We start from the raw sequence: 22,239 nt of genomic DNA on the forward strand, positions 1-22,239 counted from the left end.
ATTTATCACAGCATTTTTTTCTTAATGAAAGATTGTTGTTGTGATATCTCTTGTTTATTTTTGCTGTTTCTTCTTTAACCTTGTTTGTTATATTCTGTCATTAGTGGATGTGATTCTAATCTTTTCCTATGGATAGCTCACTTCTGATTTGTAACCTACAGCAAAACTCAAACATGTTATACTGCTCCGTACACACCTGTGGGTGAGGCAGAACATCACTTTCTCATTACCTTTTCCCTTAAAGAGTATCTGCATCATGTGGAATGTATAACCAGTTCAACTGGTATTTTAATGCAAAAATCCTTAACTTGGTCTGTCTGGTATGAGTGTGTCTGCCTAAAGATCATAACTGAGATGATCATCTGATACTACTTTTGTGATATGAACCCTCCATTTAATTTCTATTTGAACATTACAGGAGACTTGATTTTTTACAATGTTTAGTTGATGAATTGGTATTGTTGTATGGTTGAATTACAATAAATTAAGTTTCTGCTTGAACAATCACACACAAACTCTATTTTTTTATATCTTTCATTTCTTATAATTACATAAAAATCACTTTATAATTTCAAAGTTTACTTGGTTTTTTTTTCTCAGTTGTCCACAAAATGTACATGTGCTCAAACTCAATAAATTGTTCTCATTCAAACAGATAAGGAGCTGTGTTGACTGTGGGCTGGCAAAACTAGGTGAAAGCTGATAAACTTGCAGTAAACCTGTGGGAAAAGTTTGAGTTACACAACTAAGGTCATACCAATTAGTTGGGTGAATAAAATAATCCAAAGATAAATGGACCAATAATGTTTTAGTGACAAAAACTCAAATGTTATCAACAACAAATGAAATTAATGATTAAGTTTAGTTCACTGGTTTTCAATCCCAAGACCAGACAGTTTTGCCTTGTTTCTTAAAGCAGAATATTTGAGACCCAACCACACCAGCCACTTCAACCTTTCTTGTTGGCCTTCTGGGATGCCTTTCACAACTTCATTTTTGACCTTTCAGAATGAGGCAATGGATAAGAGGGATGGGCTTGGTATGGTACAGCGAACCTGTCTGAAAATGTTTGTGTAAGAAGAAAAGGGAGAAAATGAAGATCAAGCTTCATATGCAATGACTCAGGCTGTCTACCAAAAGAGCTATCTAATATGGAAGACCAATCAGCTAAAAGTGTATTCAGCTCTTAGTCCCTAAGTGGAAGGAAGTAGTCCCAGGCCAGGAGTAAACACTAAAAAATCTGGGTGGAACTTACCATCAAGCAGAAGAGAAAGAGGCATCTTAGAACTGGCCCTTTTGGAGTAAAACTGAAAGAGGACGTGGATGGCTATGTCGAATATAAAAGGAAAATAAATGTTTCAATGTCAGAGTAACTGGAGATCAAAATACATGACCTCCCTTGAAGGAATCCTTTAAAGAAGCTTATGCAAAACAGATTTTTTATACAGCTATGATGTATGAGTGTCTCAAGTGTTGTTAGAGATGTTTATAAAAACACTTAGAACAGTAATGGACATTGTTAGTCCTGATTATTTTAGTAATGTTATCAACGGTAGTAATATTGGATTTTACCTGAGCAATTCTGATTACCCTCCCTCAAATCATTCCCCAGCCACCCTGATTTCCTCACAGTAATAGCAAAGCTACTAGAGCAGTTTTCCTTCACCTTTCTCCTCCCTTCTTCCGTTTAAAGAATAAATATGACACCATTAGTCATTAGAAAAATGTAAATCAAAACGACAATGAGATATCATCTTACACTCACTATAATCAAAAAGATAATACGTTTCAGTGAGGTTATAGGGAAATTAGAACCCTCATACGCTGCTAGTGGAATGTAAAATGGTGCAGCCACTTTGGAAAACAGTTTGGCAGTTCTTCAAAAAGTGAAACATTGTGTTATTACATGACAGTAATTCTACACCTAGGTTGATAGGGTTTGGCTGTGTCCCCACTCAAATGTCATCTTGAATTGCAGCTCCCATAATCCCAATGTATCACAGGAGGGATCGGTGGAAGGTGATTGAATCATGGGGGCAGGATTTTCCCATGCTGTTCTCATGATAGTGAATGAGTTTTCATGAGATTTGATGGTTTTATAAAGGGCAGTTCCCCTGCACATGCTCTCTTGCCTGCCACCATGTAAGACATGACTTTGCTCCTCCTTCTCTTTCTGCCATAATTGTGAGACTTTCCCAGCCATGTGGAACTGTGAGTCCATTAAATTTCTTTTTCTTCATAAATTACCCCATCTCACGTATTTCTTCACAGCAGTAGGAAAATTGACTAATACATAGGTATATACCCAAGAGAATTGAAAACATATGTCCACAAAAAATCTTGTTCACGAATGCTCATAGCAGCATTCATAGTAACCAAAAAATAGAAACAACCCAAATATCCATCAACTGATTAATGGATTTTTTAATATCGTCTATAGATACAATGGAATATTATTTAGCCTTAAAAAAGAAGGAAATCTTGTCAATTGCTACATCATAGGTGAACCTGGAGGACATTATGCTAAATGAAATAAACCAGTCACAAAAAGCAAATATTATGAGATTCTACTTATATGAGGTATCTAAAGTAGTCAAATTGACAGAAACAGAAAGTAGAAAGCTGATTACCAGGGACTAAGAGGAGGGCAAATAGGGAACAATTTAACGGATTTACTTTCTGTTTTGCAAGATGAAAAATTTGTGGAGATCTGTTGCACAACGATGTGAATATACTTAACACTACTCAACTGTACACTTTAAAATGGTTATAATGGCAAATTTTACTTTATGTGTTTTTACCACAATCAAAAAATTTTTTAATTCAAAATGAAAAAATGTGATATATCTATACAATGGATTATTATTCAGCCATAAAAAGGAATAAGGTTCTGATACACAACTATGACTTTTATAAGCCTGGAAAACATTGTGTTAAATAAAGGCAGCCAGATATAGAAAACCACTTGATTTCATTTCTATGAAGTGTCCAGAATAAGAAAATCCATAGGGACATAGGTAGATTAGTGGTTGTCAGGGGTTGCAGTGAGCAGGTAATGGGGAGTGACTGCTAATGGGCATGAGGTTTCTTTTGGGGGGAAGAAAATATTCTGGAATTAGGTAGTGGTAATGATTGCATAAGTTTGAATATTCTAAAAACCACTTAAATTGTACACTTCAAAAAGGTTAATTTTATGGTGTATGAATTATATATAAAAGCCATTTTTAAAAAAGAAATGTGGAAATTAATATTTTTAAGTTCCACCTTATGACAGGGAAGAAGAAGAATAGTTGTGAAACTCAGAAACAACAAAAACAAGAATATCTTAGCCTTCCAGGAGAATTATTCTCCTATTTCCCCTACTCTTTACAAATTCCCTTGTTTTATTCTTTGGTCTTTGGTCTCTTGAATATGATTTATTTTTAAAATTAATCTTGTAGTATTTCATGACTAGTAACTCATTCTCAGCTCTACTCACCCACTCTTCTCCACCTATCTTCTTTTGTTCTTATGTATTTAACCTGTTTAATAACTCTATTCAAACTCACCTATTCTTGAGAATAAGTTGAGTATGTAAGTGTAATTATGTCTGTTAATGTTTTCTGCTCACATGTGCCTAGATATATGTGTGTGTATAGGGATGTGGACAAGTGTGGTTTCAGGTGATTCTGTGCCTATGCTTCAATCTTCATGTCAATTTTTTGGTTGGAAACATTGTAAGGATAAAACTCAGAAAACTCTGTGTTTTTATTTGTAAGGATAAAACTCAGAAAACACTGTGTTTTTATAAGAGACAAACAATATGCTAATGTTGCCAGTGTGCTAGTACCTTAGAGTCTCAGGCTATTTTTTTTATACTGTTTGCAGAATTTGTAACAATCTAATACCAGATGGAGAGTAGTACTGTGGCCTATTATTATGAACACCTAGAGGATTCCAATAGGCAGAATAAATTGTTTGCCTAATTCAGTATTTTAATTTTTTAAGAAAAAATCCTCCTCAAACTCCACTAACATTTCAGTAAAGATTTACAAAAGGAAGTAAATTCACTGTAATACTTAAAGCAGAAGAGAAAGAGACCAGAGATTTTTATGATTTCTGATAACAGAAAGCAGATGGGATAAGAGTGACAGATAAACTAGAGCACAGTGGGGAGGAGCCAAGATGGCCGAATAGGAACAGCTCCGGTCTACAGCTCCCAGCGTGAGTGACACAGAAGATGGGTGATTTCTGCATTTCCAACTGAGGTACCAGGTTCATCTCACTGGGGAGTGCCAGATAGTAGGCGCAGGAGAGTGGGTGCAGTGCACCATGAGCGAGCTGAAGCAGGGCGAGGCATCGCCTCACACAGGAAACACAAGGGGTCAGGAAATTCCCTTTCCTAGTCAAAGAAAGGGGTGACAGACTGAAACAGACGACTATAAAACATCAAAAAAAAAAAAAGAAACGGGTGACAGACGGCACCTGGAAAATTGGGTCACTCCCACCCTAATACTGCGCTTTTCCAACTGGCTTAAAAAACAGCACACCAGGAGATTATATCCTGCATCTGGCTCGGAGGGTCCTATGCCCATGGAGTCTCGCTCATTGCTGGCACAGCAGTCCAAGATCAAATTGCAAGGCGGCAGCAAGGCTGGGGGGAGGGGCACCTGCCATTGCTGAGTTAGTTGTTTGATTAGGTAAACAAAGCAGGCTGGAAGCTCGAACTGGGTGGAGCCCACCACAGCTCAAGGAGGCCTGCCTGCCTCTGTAGGCTCCACCTCTGGAGGCAGGGCACAGACAAACAAAAAGACAGCAGTAACCTCTCCAGTCTTAAATGTCCCTCTCTGACAGCTTTGAAGAGAGTAGTGGTTCTCCCAGCACGCAGCTTGAGATCTGAGAATGGGCAGACTGCCTCCTCAAGTGGGTCCCTGACCCCAAGTAGCCTAACTGGGAGGCACCCCCCAGTAGGGGCAGACTGACACCTCACACAGCTGGGTACTCCTCTGGGACAAAACTTCCAGAGGAATGATCAGGCAGCAGCATTTGCGGTTCACCAAAATCCACTGTTCTGCAGCCACTGCTGCTGATACCCAGGCAAACGGGGTCTGGAGTGGACCTCTAGCAAACTCCAACAGACCTGCAGCTGAGGGTCCTGACTGTTAGAAGGAAAACTAACAAACAGAAAGGACATGCACACCAAAAACCCATCTGTACATCACCATAATCAAAGACCAAAAGTAGATAAAACCACAAAGATGGGAAAAAAACAGAGCAGAAAAACTGGAAACTCTAAAAATCAGAGCGCCTCTCCTCTTCCAAAGGAACGCAGCTCCTCACCAGCAATGTAACAAAGCTGGATAGAGAATGACCTTGACGAGTTGAGAGAAGAAGGCTTCAGACAATCAAACTACTCCAAGCCACAGGAGGAAATTTGAACCAATGGCAAAGAAGTTAAAAGCTTTGAAAAAAAATTAGACGAATGGATAACTAGAATAATCAACGCAGAGAAGTCCTTAAAGGACCTGACGGAGCTGAAAACCAAGGCACGAGAGCTATGTGACAAATGCAGAAGCCTCAGGAGCTGATGCGATCAACTGGAAGAAAGGGTGTCAGCGATGGAAGATGAAATGAATGAAATGAAGTGAGAAGAGAAGTTTAGAGAAAAAAGAATAAAAAGAAATGAACAAAGCCTCCAAGAAATATGGGACTTTGTGAAAAGACCAAATCTACGTCTGATTGGTGTACCTGAAAGTGACTGGGAGAATGGAACCAAGTTGGAAAACACTCTGCAGAATATTATCCAGGAGAACTTCCCCAATCTAGCAAGGCAGGCCAACATTCAGATTCAGGAAATACAGAGAATGCCATAAAGATACTCCTCAAGAAGAGCAACTCCAAGACACATAATTGTCAGATTCACCAAAGTTGAAATGAAGGAAAAAATGTTAAGGGCAGCCAGAGAGAAAGGTCAGGTTACCCACAAAGGGAAGCCCCTCAGACTGACAGCTGATCTCTCAGCAGAAACTCTACGAGCCAGAAGACAGTGGGGACCAATATACAACATTTTTAAAGAAAAGAATTTTCAACCCAGAATTTCATATCCAGCCAAACTAAGCTTCATAAGTGAAGGAGAAATAAAATACTTTACAGACAAGCAAATGCTGAGAGATTTTGTCACCACCAAGCCTGCCCTAAAAGAGCTCCTCAGGAAGCACTAAACATGGAAAGGAACAACCGGTACCAACCACTGCAAAAACATGCCAAATTGTAAAGACCATCGAGGCTAGGAAGAAACCACATCAACTAACGAGCAAAATAACCAGCTAACATCATAATGACAGGATCAAATTCACACATAACAATATTAACTTTAAATGTAAATGGACTAAATGCTCCAATTAAAAGACACAGACTGGCAAATGGATAAAGAGTCAAGACCCATCAGTGTGCTGTATTCAGGAAACCCATCTCACGTGCAGAGACACACATAGGCTCAAAATAAAGGGATGGAAGAAGATCTACCAAGCAAATGGAAAACAAAAAAAGGCAGGGGCTGCAATCCTAGTCTCTGATAAAACAGACTTTAAACCAACAAAGATCAAAAGAGACAAAGAAGGCCATTACATAATGCTAAAGGGATCAATTCAACAAGAAGAGCTAACTATCCTAAATATATATGCACCCAATACAGGAGCACCCAGATTCATAAAGCAAGTCCTGAGTGACCTACAAAGAGACTTAGACTCCCACACAATAATAATAGGAGACTTTAACACCCCACTGTCAACATTAGACAGATCAACGAGACAGAAAGTTAACAAGGATACCCAGGAATTGAACTCAGCTCTGCACCAAGCGGACCTAATAGACATCTACAGAACTCTCCACCCCAAATCAACAGAATATACATTCTTTTCAGCACCACACCACACCTACTCCAAAACTGACCACATAGTTGGAAGTAAAGCACTCCTCAGCAAATATAAAAAAACAGAAATTATAACAAACTGTCTCTCAGACCACAGTGCAATCAAACTAGAACTCAGGATTAAGAAACTCACTCAAAACTGCTCAACTACATGGAAACTGAACAACCTGCTCCTGAATGACTACTGGATACATAATGAAATGAAGGCAGAAATAAAGATATTCTTTGAAACCAATGAGAACAAAGACACAACATACCAGAATCTCTGGGACACATTCAAAGCAGTGTGTAGAGGGAAATTTATAGCACTAAACGCCCACGAGAGAAAGCAGGAAAGATCTAAAATTGACACCCTAACATCACCATTAAAAGAACTAGAGAAGCAAGAGCAAACACATTCAAAAGCTAGCAGGAGGCAAGAAATAACTAAGATCAGAGCAGAACTGAAGGAAATAGAGACACAAAAAACCCTTCAAAAAATTAATGAATCCAGGAGCTGGTTTTTTTAAAAGATCAACAAAATTGATAGAACGTTAGCAAGACTAATAAAGAAGAAAAGAGAGAAGAATCAAATAGACGCAATAAAAAATTATAAAGGGGATATCACCACCGATCCCACAGAAATAAAAACTACCATCAGAGAATACTATAAACACCTCTACACAAATAAACTAGAAAATCTAGAAGAAATGTATAAATTCCTCGACACATACATCCTTCCAAGACTAAACGAGGAAGAAGTTAAATCTCTGAATAGACCAATAACAGGCTCTGAAATTGAGGCAATAATCAATAGCTTACCAATCAAAAAAAGTCCAGGACCAGATGGATTCACTGCCGAATTCTACCAGAGGTACAAAGAGGAGCTGGTACCATTCCTTCTGAAACTATTCCAGTCAATAGAAAAAGAGGAAATCCTCCCTAACTCATTTTATGAGGCCAGCATCATCCTGATACCAAAGCCTGGCAGAGACACAACCAAAAAAGAGAATTTTAGAGCAATATCCTTGATGAACATTGATGCAAAAATCCTCAATAAAATACTGGCAAACTGAATCCAGCAGCACATCAAAGCTTATCCACCATGATCAAGTGGGCTTCATCCCTGGGATGGAAGGCTGGTTCAATATACACAAATCAATAAATGTAATCCAGCATATAAATAGAACCACAGACCAAAACCACATGATTATCTCAGTAGATGCAGAAAAGGCCTTTGACAAAATTCAACAACCCTTCATGCTAAAAACTCTCAATAAATTAGGTATTGATGGGATATATCTCAAAATAATAAGAGTTATCTATGACAAACCCACAGCCAATATCATACTCAATGGGCAAAAACTGGAAGCATTCCCTTTGAAAACGGGCACAAGACAGGGATGCCCTCTCTCACCAGTCCTATTCAACATAGTGTTGGAAGTTCTGGCCAGGGCAATCAGGCAGGAGAAGGAAATAAAGGGTATTCAATTAGGAAAAGAGGAAGTCAAATTGTCCCTGTTTGCAGACGACATGATTGTATATCTAGAAAACCCCATCGTCTCAGCCCAAAATCTCCTCAAGCTGATAAGCAACTTCAGCAAAGTTCAGGATACAAAATCAATCAACAAAAATCACAAGCATTCTTATACACCAATAACAGACAAACAGAGAGCCAAATCATGAGTGAACTCCCATTCACAATTGCTTCAAAGAGAATAAAATACCTAGGAATCCAACTTACAAGGGATATGAAGGACCTCTTCAAGGAGAACTACAAACCACTGCTCAATGAAATAAAAGAGGATACAAACAAATTGAAGAACATTCCATGCTCATGGGTAGGAAGAATCAATATCATGAAAATGGCCATACTGCCCAAGGTAATTGATAGATTCAATGCCAGCCCCATCAAGCTACCAATGACTTTCTTCACAGAATTGGAAAAAACTACTTTAAAGTTCATATGGAACCAAAAAAGAGCCCACATTGCCAAGTCAATCCTAAGCCAAAAGGACAAAGCTGGAGGCATCATGCTACCTGACTTCAAACTATACTACAAGGCTACAGTAACCAAAACAGCATGGTACTGGTACCAAAACAGAGATATAGACCAATGGAACAGAACAGAGCCCTCAGAAATGATGCCGCATATCTACAACTATCTGATCTTTGACAAACCTGACAAAAACAAGAAATGGGGAAAGGATTCCCTATTTAATAAATGGTGCTGGGAAAACTGGCTAGCCATATGTAGAAAGCTGAAACTGGATCCCTTCCTTACACCTTATAGAAAAATTAATTCAAGATGTATTAAAGACTTACATGTTAGACCTAAAACCATAAAAACCCTAGAAGAAAACCTAGGCAATACCATTCAGGACATAGGCATGGGCAAGGACTTCATGGCTAAAACACCAAAAGCAATGGCAACAAAGGCAAAATTGACAAATGGGATCTAATTAAATTCAAGAGCTTCTGCACAGCAAAAGAAACTACCATCAGAGTGAACAGGCAACCTACAGAATGGGAGAAAATTTTTGCAACCTACTCATCTGACAAAGGGCTAATATCCAGAATCTACAATGAACTCAAACAAATTTACAAGGAAAAAACAAACAACCCCATCAAAAAGTGGGTGAAGGATATGAACAGACACTTCCCAAAAGAAGACATTTATGCAGCCAAAAAACACATGAAAAAATGCTCATCATCACTGGCCATCAGAGAAATGCAAATCAAAACCACAAGGGGATACCATCTCACACCGGTTAGAATGGCAATCATTAAAAAGTCAGGAAACAACAGGTGCTGGAGAGGCTGTGGAGAAATAAGAACACTTTTACACTGTTGGTGGGACTGTAAACTAGTTCAACCATTGTGGAAGTCAGTGTGGCAATTCCTCAGGGATCTACAACTAGAAATACCATTTGACCCAGCCATCCCATTACTGGGTATATACCCAAAGGATTATAAATCATGCTGCTATAAAGACACATGCACACGCATGTTTATTGTTGCACTATTCACAGTAATAAAGACTTGGAACCAACCTAAATGTCCAACAACGATAGACTGGATTAAGAAAATGTGGCACATATACACCATGGAATACTATGCAGCCATAAAAAATGATGAGTTAATGTCCTTTGTAGGGACATGGATGAAGCTGGAAACCATCATTCTCAGCAAACTATCACAAGGACAAAAAACCAAACACCGCATGTTCTCACTCACAGATGGGAATTGAACAATGAGAACTCATGGACACAGGAAGGGGAACATCACACACCAGGGACTGTTGTGGGGTGGGGGGAGGGGGGAGGGATAGCATTAGGAGATATACCTAATGCTAAATGATGAGTTAATGGGTGCAGTACACCAACATGGCACATGTATACATATGTAACAAATCTGCACGTTGTGCACATGTACCCTAAAACTTAAAGTATAATAATAAAAAAAGGGATATTGTGAAGAGTAAATTTGGCAGTACCTGGGACTTTTACTATATATTAAAAATATTGTAAACAACATCATGTTTTGAGAAGTGTTTTTGCTGAAATTGGTAACTAGAGAAAGCAAAAGGCATTAAATAACCCACTTTCCGAACTTCCAGTAGGGAGGCAGCCTCTTTCTCACCCGGTTTGCACTATAACTCCCTACCTCGCCATAGGAAAGTCAATTTGAAGTGAGGGATCTGTTAGGGAATGCAGAGAAGACAAACATTCCAGTGGTTCCTTGCCCCGAAGATGACAGAGGAAAACCTCATGAGGACTGAAAAGTTTGAGTGTGTATGTAGGACCAATTCTTTTAGCCCAGTTAAGTATCACATGAGTCACCAGGCCTGCTAACTTGCCTTGGAACTACCACAGAGAAGGAAAAGCTTTGGAGGGTGATGGTGCAGTGGTATGGCCCGACAGAGAAGGGGACAAGCATGCCACCTTTAGTTCTAGGTTCCTGAGATGTGCAGAAGGTTGAACCCAGCCACTTGAGAACTGGGGTCCTGGAGGGTAGGTGAGATTGAAGGACAAAGACTGACTGCAAACCAATGAATGAGGCAGAGCACCCTCTGAGGCTTAGGAACTCGTGGGGTTCAGTAGGGCTCTCCTCGGCCAGCCCTGTGCACTGGCCCCTGTCTACACTGCTGCTGGTGGTGGTGAACTAGACAGTGGGGATGGTCAACAGAAAGGGATAGAGCCTCTCTCTGGCCACTGACACAGGACGACATCATTTCCCTCTCAAATGAACATACACAGGGAGTTGGGGGGTTATTGAAGACCTCAACTTCTCCCCAAAACTACCGGAGTCTGTAGTTTGAATTGTGGTGATAGGAAGAAAATATCTAAGTGTTTCTAACAGAAGTGAGATATTAGTAATGAGAATTCACTGATGAGCTTGGAATCAGGTTAAGATGTGGTTAAGGGAGCCACCTAGCCAGAGAGAAAGAAGGATTAGCAGAAGAGAGTTAGAAATCAATTAACTGGAAAAAAATAAGCCTGTCATACATTAAGGACTTGACGTTCCTCATCTATTCAGTTGCAGTTATTATCTGAAAACTAATCTTCCTTTTCCTAGCTAGTCTCTTGTCTCTTGTCATTGGGTTTGTGTTCACATTATCTATTTTGAAGATTTTCAAATCTTTTTGTTTTCTCCCCATATAATCATGGTAATGGAACATAAAATGCCTAAGACATGAATGAAAATTCATATGTCCTTGTTTGCTTCCTTGCTACTTTATCACAAATATTTCCAGGACAGCACATGTTTTTAATAACTTATATGTTCTTATAATTATAATATAGATCCTTTGTAAACATATGAACTGCAAAAATAGAAGACTGTAAAAGTCACCCATATTTTACCATTCAGATATATTCTGGTTAATGTTTGCTGTATACTATTTCTAACTTTTTAAGTCATAGGTAAACTTTCTTAAAAATTAAAATGTGTCAGATTACACAAACTATTTTGTAAACCGCTTTTTCATTTTCAGCCTCTAGAAGAGTGCCTGGCACATCCTAAGTTTTCAATAAATATTTGTCAGATGAATGACTGAACTTATTTCCATAACATTAAATGTTTATCTGTGGTGTCATTTTTAACCATTGCACAGAATTCTATTGTGTGAAATATGATAATTTATCTAACCGGGCCCTGGAGAGCTGCAGAGGAATAAGGCCTTGTGATGGACACAGAGGTGCTCCATGCAGTCCCCCTTGAAGGGGGAGGTTGCCCTGCTGCTGGGAGTACTTGCAACCTCCAGCCTCCAGTTATCAGCCCCTTTCAGGACTTGCCTCAGCTACAGAAGGCTGCCTTCCCAGGGTAACCCACACTGAAGGGCAGATCATAGAGGAGCCCAGTGTCAGAGCTACTCTGACAGGCCATCTTCCTCCAGAGTTTCCTGAGGAGGGCTGCTTAAGACTGTCCCATCTATATTGCAGCTCAACTTCTTCCTCTGCCCAGTCCTGTTTCTCCCCTCTCCCTGCCATGGGTGTTAATCTCAGGGCACTGTCTAATAATTATATTGCACACTAAATTTTGTCTCAAAGTCTGCTCCTGAACAACCTAACCTGCAACAGAGATGATGCTGACCTTTGAGGAACTCCCAAGTCTATTGGTAAAAACACTCAGTAAATTCTAACATTACTGCGGTTACCGATTCCTAACTCAGGTTAAACAAGCAATGGCGCATGTATACCATGATAGGTTATGCAGCCATTAAAATAATGTTCTGGGTGCCATGTATAACACATGATGGCTCCAGAAGTCAGGGAAGAAGGAAAAAAGAAGGGAAGGGAAGAGAAGAGAAAGGGAGGGAAGAAGAGGGGAGGGAAGAATTGGACATCAGATAATCACTTGAGCCCTCTCTCTGCGTGAATTTTTCCCAATCTGTTTCTTTCCACATCTCTTGCTCCTTATCAGTCTTTGGGCCACCTACAGTATGAGCATTACTTGGGCAATTACTGTCTCTCTGAATTTGGCATATGCAAGTTATAGAAACTAAAACTGGACATGGCCCTACACAGGTAAGCACATATCAGCATCGCTGTGAGCGGTCAGGACTAACAAGCCTTCAACACACAAAAGCAGGAGTAAGGATCAAATTACACAAATCAAATCAAATCAAAATAAAATCCCTGAGTTTGTATTCCAGTAAAGCCCAGACCTAGGAGGGATCCAGGAAAGCGATGAGTGTGGCTGTCAAGGTGCTTCCATCTGTCAGAGTCACGCATTCCAAAGCAGCAGAAATCAACTGACAGCCTCCGGTTACTCCCCCGCCTCAGCGAGGCAGGGCAGGCAGCGGCAAGCTCAGCCCATGTGAGGTGCCTCCTGCCAATCACAGACCACCCTTCCCTGGTCCTGGAGGTTCAAAGAATTGCAGGAGGGTAGAAAAGCACCTGGGTCGGGTGCAGACTGCGGAGCGGGCTGTACCGTGTGCGCAGAAAGAGGAGGCGCTGTGAGTAGACCGCTTTCCCTCTGCAGGGAATCCCCCGGGCTCAAGGGTTGGGTTGCTCTCCTGGGAGGGAAGCTAGCAGACTGGGAGGGAAAGGGGAAGAAGTTAGATTCTTGATTCATAAAGTCTGTCATTTTTTTCTTTGTAATTTAAGGTATTGTGACTGTCCTGTTCTCTTTTACTTTGAACCGTTGAAATTGCTTTCTTAATACCCTTGATATAAGTCTTGTTCTCATTAAACTTCTGGAGATATTACGCAGCCATCCTGCTTTCAACCTCAGATATCCCCACAGAAAGAACAAGAAAATCCAAGCACCCCGAGAACCCCTATATCTCCTGATTAAATCGCACATAGACAGTCACCTTTGCAGACCCCCAATTTCCTTGTGGAGTCAGAAAAGCAATAGAAAGTTTAACGAAATAGCTCGTGTTATTTCTTAATAATCTGTTCAGGCTAGCAGAGAGAAAGTTTCTTGGTCTTCTTGTCAGAAATCATTTGGTCCTGCCAACCTGTAATGAAATGTGTGAAGCAATTTACTCCCAGTTATTCTCTGCAAACACTTCTGCTTAATAAATGTGTCAGTTGAAGTAAGTCAACAAAGTAGCTTTATCTACGCAATGTTATTTTTACATAATTTGTTTTTACTCCTTACCAATTCTTTGCTCCACCATGATCTGCAGGACATAAAGATATTTTTCATTCTGATCACATTTTCACACAAAATACAAATTTAAGTTTCAAATAATGCTAGTATTATTTTATGTTTGCATTTGTTTATAAACCTAAAACTCCACTTCTAACTAGTTTTAAAGATTTTTAAGCCATTTAAGAATTCGTAGCCAGTCACAGTGGCACATGCCTGCAGTTCCAGCTATTCGGGAAGCTGAGGCCACGGGATCAGGAGTTCTAGTCCAGGCTGGGCAACATAGTGAGATCCTGTCTCTAAAAAAATAAAAATAAATTTTTAAAGAAGTTTTGTTAACTTGAATGTCTTCTTTTAATGAAAGACAACGTTTCTTGAACATTTCTTGCCTGACTTGCTAAGCACAACAGGAAAGAACTCATTAGGTTTTATAGATATATATACTTTGAGTATAAACGAAATTTAGGTTACATAGTTTTCAGACCCTATGAAGAAGTGGATTTTCTTTTTATTAACCTTCTCAGTGAGGAGAAAAATTTCTTACTTTGCTTTCTGCTCCAACAGATTGTTTTGCTTTCTGCTATAAAATAGTCTTTAAAATCAACTCACCTATTTTTCTTTTTAACTGCTGGGAAGAATCATAGACTTTTACATCCAAAGGGGACCTTAGACATCATTTAATCAAGGGGAAAAAAAAGAAACTCAGAACTCTTTTTTTCTTTTCTTTTCTTTTTTCTTTTCTTTTTTTTTTTTTTTTTTTTTTTTTTTTGAGACGGAGTCACTCTGACACCCAGGCTGGAGTGCAGTGGCATGATCTCTGCTCACTGCAAGCTCCGCCTCCTGGGTAGATGCCATTCTCCTGCCTCAGCCTCCCGAGTAGCTGGGACTACAGGTGTCTGCCACCACGCCCGGCCAATTTTTTGTATTTTTAGTAGAGACGGGGTTTCACGGTGTTAGCCAAGATGGTCTCAATCTCCTGACCTCGTGATCCATCCACCTCAGCCTCTCAAAGTGCTGAGATTACAGGCTTGAGCCACCGCACCCGGCCAAAACTCAGAACTTCTTTTTGACTTCTCCTGCTTACAATCTTAACCAGAGTAAACACCAGTCAGCCTTTACATATGCTCTGGAATTTGTGCCTGATAGCCATGCAGGCTGCCCACAAACTTGATGGGCCACCATTCACCAACTGGGACAGAGACCACATTGGTGAGGGGGCATCATCATCACACACCGCCCTACCCCCCTGCCCCCCCCCCCCCGCCCCAAGGACTCTCCATAGTACTCCTGCCCTGGAGCTGGGCATCTCTCTGGCAATGCCCACACCTGAGGCCCTCGTGCAACTGAGTGCTCCTGAGCCATTGCTTACAGCTAGTCCCTGATTTCCAATGGGTGGATGACTCCCATCATACTGGGAGCACCAGGAATCAAGAGCAGTGCTGTCCAGTAAAACTTTCTGTGATGAGGGAAATGTTCTAGATAATAGACACTAACCACATGTATCTAGGGAGTGCTTGAGATGTGGTTGGAGCAACTGAGGAACTGATTTTTACTTTTATTTAATTGAATTCATTTGACTTTAAATAACTGCATGCAACTACTAACAACTGTATTAGTCAACACAGGTTTAGAGCTTTAAAGCAAGAAAAACTTATGGGCACTGTGAGCCGTGGGTGACGGCCCTGGGAGAAACCTCCTCTTTTTGTTATTTCCAGGGACTTATCCTACCTTAAGTTGAAGCAGACCAGCAATTGTTGTGACCTACAATCTCCACACCCATCTTTACTCTGAGCCAAGCAAATGTCTGTTCTTGTGCTGAGTTTCAGGGTCAGGGCTAAGGCAATCGCATATCGTGTTTCTTCATTTCTTCCTCTCCTATTTTTCCTTTTCTTTTTTTCTCCTTTGTTAATTCAAATTTCTCTAGCATGAACTAAAGTTTGAGGTGTGGTTTGTGTGTTCTCTGGTTCAACAAACTTGGGTGAGGAAAAGAGGTGATGAACTTGAAAAAATGATCTCATGCTTACTGGGCGAGTCTCACTTCTTTTTCTTCTGCTTTGCAAATTGGTTTGTTTAGTGAGCAATTGTTTTTAGACCTTTCAATGTGTCTGGAAACATCAACACCACGGGTATGATTAATTTTTATAGGAAAACAAACTGAGTGAAAGCACAATAAAGAAAAAACAAGAAATATAATTCTAGCTTTAAAAAAATCTGCACTCTTTAAAGCAAAGGAACTCCCAGGGTATTGAGCAATTTGAGTAAATCATCATCATACCAGGCCACAGGGCAGTTTTCCCACAGGGCGGGGTGCACAGGGGCTATTCTTTTACATAGAAAATATTTCGAGGTGAGTTGCGTACTTTCAGTCTGGGGCGTTCCATCTCTAACGTGGGCAGTTGCTGCTCTGCCCTCTGCCTTCCACCGCTTTCCACTTGTTAAATGTAACTCATCCCATTGGTTTCCTTCCCACCCCTGCCAGATAAGTAGTCCAATATATGTGAGGGAGGCATTGTTTTAGAATAACGTGGGGAGGGTTCAGAAGACCACATATTTAAAACAGTTTCTACATACTGTGGGCTAAAAGAGAAAGCAGGAAAGAGGACACATCATATCATTAGAAGTCAGTATAGCCAGAGAGACAGACCCAAACCCCCAAATCATAAGTTACGAGGTTTGTCTTTTTAGGTTCTTCCCTCTCCTTGGGTCTCTTTCCTTCTCATGGTGTCTTCCCTTGCCCTTTGAAAATTAAATAAGAAAAGGGAGCTGATAAATGAGGCATTGACATGGATGGCTCATGAAACTCAATGTGCCTCTTTTATATGAGCTTGCATTTTAATCAGGAACGAAGGAGTGAGTCTCAAATTGTGGCATTCAGAAGTTAGGGTAAACAGGGAGGAAGCCTTTGAATGAAGGAAAAGGATAGAAGGCTTTCTCCCTGCCAGCTTTGTTTATGTGGCTCCCTTTCTGGCTTACCTTGTAGTGAGTCTCATGGGTAGGCTCACAGGTGGGAGGTCAAGAGTTTCTCTTAATTTAAAAAGACGTAAAGGGAAGTGGATCTCCCTACCTTAAAAAGAATAATAGTGACAAACCCAATAGAAGGCTGGGTTAAGAGTTAGGAAACCAGGACTTGAATCTTAACTCTTTTAATAACACATCATGATCGTGAACAAGTCACTTGCTCTCTGTGAGCCTTAAATTTCTCACCTGTACAAAGCCTCCAAGTTTGCAGCCAGAACTGATGTATCATGCTGTGAACAGGCACCTGGCCAATAACTGTCCTAGGATGAATGACATTTTAATGTCTCTCAAATTACATATCTTCTAAGACAAACAAAAACTACCAAAAGTGTAGTCATTGACTTCTAAGTGTGACATCCGTCAATTAATTTAAAAGTTTATAATTTTGCTTTTTAATGCAATTATTTGTTAAATTGGCTTTTTTGATGCACAGCAATCCAATTTTTGTGGCTTCAGAATATCTTATTAAACAAACTTGGGTGAAGAAAAGACGTGACAATGTACCAGACTATATTGCTGTGGCAGAGGCTAGTATGGAAGAAAAGCCATAAACACATATCCACAATGGTTTCAGCTTCCCTGGAGAGCTATTTGCTAAAGGCAGAGAGGGATATAGGGAAGGAAGGATAATTCTGGGTAAGAGAAGTTGAGGAGAGAAGAGGTTTTTGAGCTGGGCTTCGGAAGGTGGTAAAGAGTTCGATAGGCAGAAATGGGAGAAGGGATTCCAAAGACAGGGACACCCTAAGCACAGCATGGTGGCATGACCAGGACACCAAAGGGTTGGGGGGGTGGGGCGCGCAGTGAAAAATGGCAGGCAGGACATTTAGAACCTGGACGGGTGCTGCCTTGAACACTGAGGAGTTTGTACTTTATCTCTTTGGTGGTCCAACCACTCCTCCACTGGCTGAATGGAAAATAAAATAGTTGGGTCTGGCCAAATACTATAGACTGGTCTTTCAGAATGGAACAGGAGCAAATCTGGATTCCAAGAAACTGGTCAGCAACAGAGAGTGGGGGGACAAGTGATGAACCTGGCAATAGGAAGTAAGTAGGAGCTGGTGGCTGGGCTTGTAAGTGCAGAGGGAATGACCGAGGGCTCTCCTTTGAATTTAGGCTACAGGGAACCTTTGAAGGGTTCTAAGCAGGGGGGAGATATAAATTCAGAGCTGTGTTTTAGGACAGTGGATCTCAAGATTGGCTAAGTGGCTGGCACTTGGAAGCCATGTTTATCTGTGTAGAATACCAGAAAATTTTGGTCTACTAAATTTAAAATAAGTAAGTAGATCATTTTGGCCTAAATTCATACCAAAAACTAGATTTTAGCATAGACAGGTGGTAGTAGCATCCACAATTTAAGAAAAATGTGTAAGAGGAAAATGTTTAAAATCACAAATTTTTATAGTAATTTTTCCTCAAATTAGGAAATGACTGGAATCATTCAATATTGGCATCAAAACATGTTGTCCCAGTAAATGGAACATCTGCGCTTTGGAGGATCATTTGAGAACCTCTGCTTGAGAAAGTTCACCATGGAAGCACTGTATGGAATGGAAACAGAAAATGTTTAATTCATCTGATCCAGAAGTTAGGGGCTGGCAGTGGGAATTGGTAAAATGGTATCAGGAGACATCAGAAAATGATCATATGTGCTTCTATCAAAAATATACATCAATCCCAATTGGGATGGTGTGTTACTCAAGGTTCTTTCAGAGATAGAACCAAAAGGAGATACATAAAGAGAGAGAGAGGCAACGTATGGTGGCTCACGCCTATAATCCCCACACTTTGGAAGGCCAAGTCTTGAGGACAGGAGTTCAAGACCAGCCTGGGCAACATGGTGAAACCCCTTCTCTACAAAAAATTTAAAATTTAGCCAGACTTTGTGCATGCACCTGTGGTCCTAGCTACTTGGGAGGCTGAAGCAGGAGGATCACTTGAGCCTAGGAAGTCAAGGCTGCAGTGAGATATGATTGTGCCACTGCACTCCCTAGGTGACACACAAAGACCCTGTTGAGAGAGAGAGAGAGAGGGAGAGAGAGAGAGGGAGAAAGAGAGATATATATATATTAATTCTAAGGAATTAACCTATGTGATGTGATCGTGGGGGCTGACAAGTCCGAAATCTATACAGCAGGTGGGCAACCTGAAAATATGGGGAAGATTTATGTTGCAGTCTTTTCTTTTTTTTTTGAGACGGACTCTCGCTCTGTCGCCCAGGCTGGAGTTCAGTGGCGTGATCTTGGCTCACTGCAAGCTCGGCCTCCCGGGTTCATGCCATTCTCCTGCCTCAGCCTCCCAAGTAGCTGGGACTACAGGCGCCTGCCACCACGCCCGGCTAATTTTTTGTATTTTTGGTAGAGTCGGGGTTTCACCGTGTTAGCCAGGATGGTCTCCATCTCCTGACCTCGTGATCCACCCGCCTCGGCCTCCCAGAGTGCGGGGATTACAGGCGTGAGCCACCGCGCCCGGCTTTTTTTTTTTTTTTTTTTTTTTTTTTTTTGAGACGAGTGCAATGGCGCAATCTCAGCTCACCGCAAACCCCGCCTCGCCAGTTCAAGCGATTCTCCTGCCTCAGCCTCCTGAGTAGCTGGGATTACAGGCACGCGCCACCACCCCCAGCTAATTTTGTATTTTTAGTAGAGACGAGGTTTCTCCGTGTTGGTCAGGCTGGTCTCGAACTACCAACCTCAGGTGATCTGCCCACCTCAGCCTCCCAAAGTGCTGGGATTACAGGCGTGAGCCACCGTGCTTGGCCTGATGTTGCAGACTTAAACCTAAAATCTGCATACTGAAAACTTAGAGTTTCTCTGTTACAGTCCTCTTAGGGCAGAAATGCTGCTTCTTCAGGAAACATCAGTTTTTGCTCTTAAGGTTTTCAGCTGATTGGAGGAGGCCAGCCACGTTATGGAGGGTAATCTGCTTTACTGCTTTACTCAAAGTCTACTGATTTAAATGTTAATCACATCTAAAGAATATCTTCACAGCAATATCTAGACTGATATCTGACCAAACACCATATCCCAGCCAATCCCACCGTATCCCAGCAATATCTAGACTGATACTGACCAAACACCATATCCCAGCCAAGTTGACATACAAAATTAACCAGCGCAAGGTGTTCATTACAATACTTCTTTATCAGGCAGGCAGAGACAAAACTCAAGAAGTTATTAACAAAGGCAAAACTACTACCAAGCCCTAGAGAACACCACAGTTTATATTCTGTGTATAGAGAAGTCACCATTTGTCCTTCCCTTTTGTTCTTTCTCCGTGCCTATCCTCTATGGAAAGGACAACAGATTCATAATGTCTTTTTTTTTTTTTAAATATCCATTAGTGTGGAACTGTGTCAAAGCTTTTCTTTTTTAACCTAAAAAAAAGCGCATTACTCTACCCCTATGCACAGGCATTTATTAATCTTCAAAGAACCCTAAACATCAGCCAGGCCTGATCTTTTCCTTTTGTAGAAATTATGTCACCTTTCCTCTAAGTGTGCCAGGAAAGCAGCTCTTCCTAAAGATCCATCCAGCTAATGTATTATAAAAGTAAACTCACTTGTCTCAGTTTTCCAGCACTTTTCTAGACATCTTCCATTGAATGAGGGGCAGGGGGAAGTCTTTGACACAGACTTGGTAAGGTCAGCTTACACGTTGTGACCAGTTTTTCAACATCACTTTTGAGTGTCCTCTTACTTCTTCGGTAACTGTCTTCTGAGCTCAGTAATTTGCCTATTTCTTTCTTTTCCTTTAGCCCTAGAATAGTAGTTTCCAATCGTTCTGGGGCTAGCTATGTGTTTAGGAGGTTTAGAGCTGGTGAGAAGATGCTCTGTGAGCCCAGGATTCCTACTCTCGTTTCAGCCAGAGAAGTACCATTCTGATCTGATTTCATATATTAGAGTTCCCTATTGAAATCATATTTCCCTATTTCCTTTGAAAATGTTGCTCTGTATCAAAAATAATAATAATAATAAACCACTGGTTTTAGGTACCTTCACCAACCACTGGGCTATTAGCTCTAGTCTGTCTCCTTTATAAGAAAAAATAAGCAAAATTAGTATTGGGTAACTAATATTGTATTAAAACTTCACATATATTCTCATTTAATTTTCATAGTAACCCTTGAAGTTAAGTATTACTATACTCATTTGAAGATAAAGCTCAAGAAGATTAAGTAACTTCTTGGGGTCACAAAACTAGTAAGTGGTAGAGCTAAGATTCAAACCCAGGTCTATCCAAAGCCCACATTCGTTCCACTTCACCATATTCTCTAACTTGCTCTTCAACAAAGCTCTAGGCAAATTATTAATCTGCACACTCATTTATTCAAATAAACATTTATTTATTTACTTTATCCTTTTATTTAGCAAAACAATTGAGTGCGCCTACTATATGTCAGGTACTATGCCACTTTGGACCTAGAAAGACAAATAAAACAGGGTCCCAAATGCCTCCTCCTACTTTGGAGACTCTTGCAATAAAGTGCAGGATGCCCTTTACAGGTTGGCAATGGGAGGAAAGAATGCAAAAGGGCAGCAGAGCAGAATCCTCTCTGAGTAATGTCTGTGTCAGGGAGAAAGTGGCCCCAGGACAAGGACAACCTCAGGGGTCATCTCTGTATCACCTTGCAGTGTGGGGCAGAGGCCTTAGAGCTGGCCAAAGGCAGAGGGATGAGGCCCAATGGCGAGTGTTAACTGTTCAGGAATGCTAATGGCATGCAAGGCGGGCCCCTCCCATGTGGATGTGCAGCTTGGTACCTGACTCTGGCCGCACCCCAAGCACAACTAGGAAGTGTTTTTCCTTTTCTCTCATGAATTCATCTATGGAAAATAAAAAGAAGTACAAATGGTTACCTTTGTGTAAGCCCTCCCGGTCCCTTGAGCAGAGCAGCCCCTGTGCAGTGAACAGAGGGAAGGTGGAAGGAAGGCTGCTTCTCCTCAATCTAAGAGCCCTTGGCTGTGAGACCAGTCACTGTTAAAACCTCCCTTCTATCCCCCTGGGGTCACTGATATATAAAACAAAATCATAACCCAATACCCTGCCCTTCCTAAATATCCTCTGGTTATAATTAATAGTTTCTTATATGTGTAAACAATCTTAGTGCTTACCCATTACTTTTGTATCTTTTATCTCATTTAGTGATCACAGCAACTCCATCTAACAGGTTATTGTCTACTAATTTTATAAATGAGGAAGTAGATACTAAGGAAAACATTGTCCAACTTTACACAGTAA

At 40.7% G+C, this 22,239-nt stretch overlaps 1 protein-coding gene across 1 annotated transcript in view; it reads left to right on the plus strand.

Moving 5' to 3' along the window:
• The first annotated feature begins 13,211 nt into the window (after positions 1 to 13,211).
• Positions 13,212 to 22,239, plus strand: part of UPK1B (uroplakin 1B) — a 31,353-nt gene continuing 22,325 nt past the window's right edge. Inside the window, exon 1 of the mRNA XM_004036103.5 lies at positions 13,212 to 13,349. The gene's annotated coding sequence lies outside the window, so the exon portion shown is untranslated. The remainder of the gene's footprint in view (positions 13,350 to 22,239) is intronic.

This window comes from Gorilla gorilla, chromosome 2, assembly GCF_029281585.2.
Source record: "Gorilla gorilla gorilla isolate KB3781 chromosome 2, NHGRI_mGorGor1-v2.1_pri, whole genome shotgun sequence".
Taxonomy (NCBI): Eukaryota; Metazoa; Chordata; class Mammalia; order Primates; family Hominidae; genus Gorilla; species Gorilla gorilla.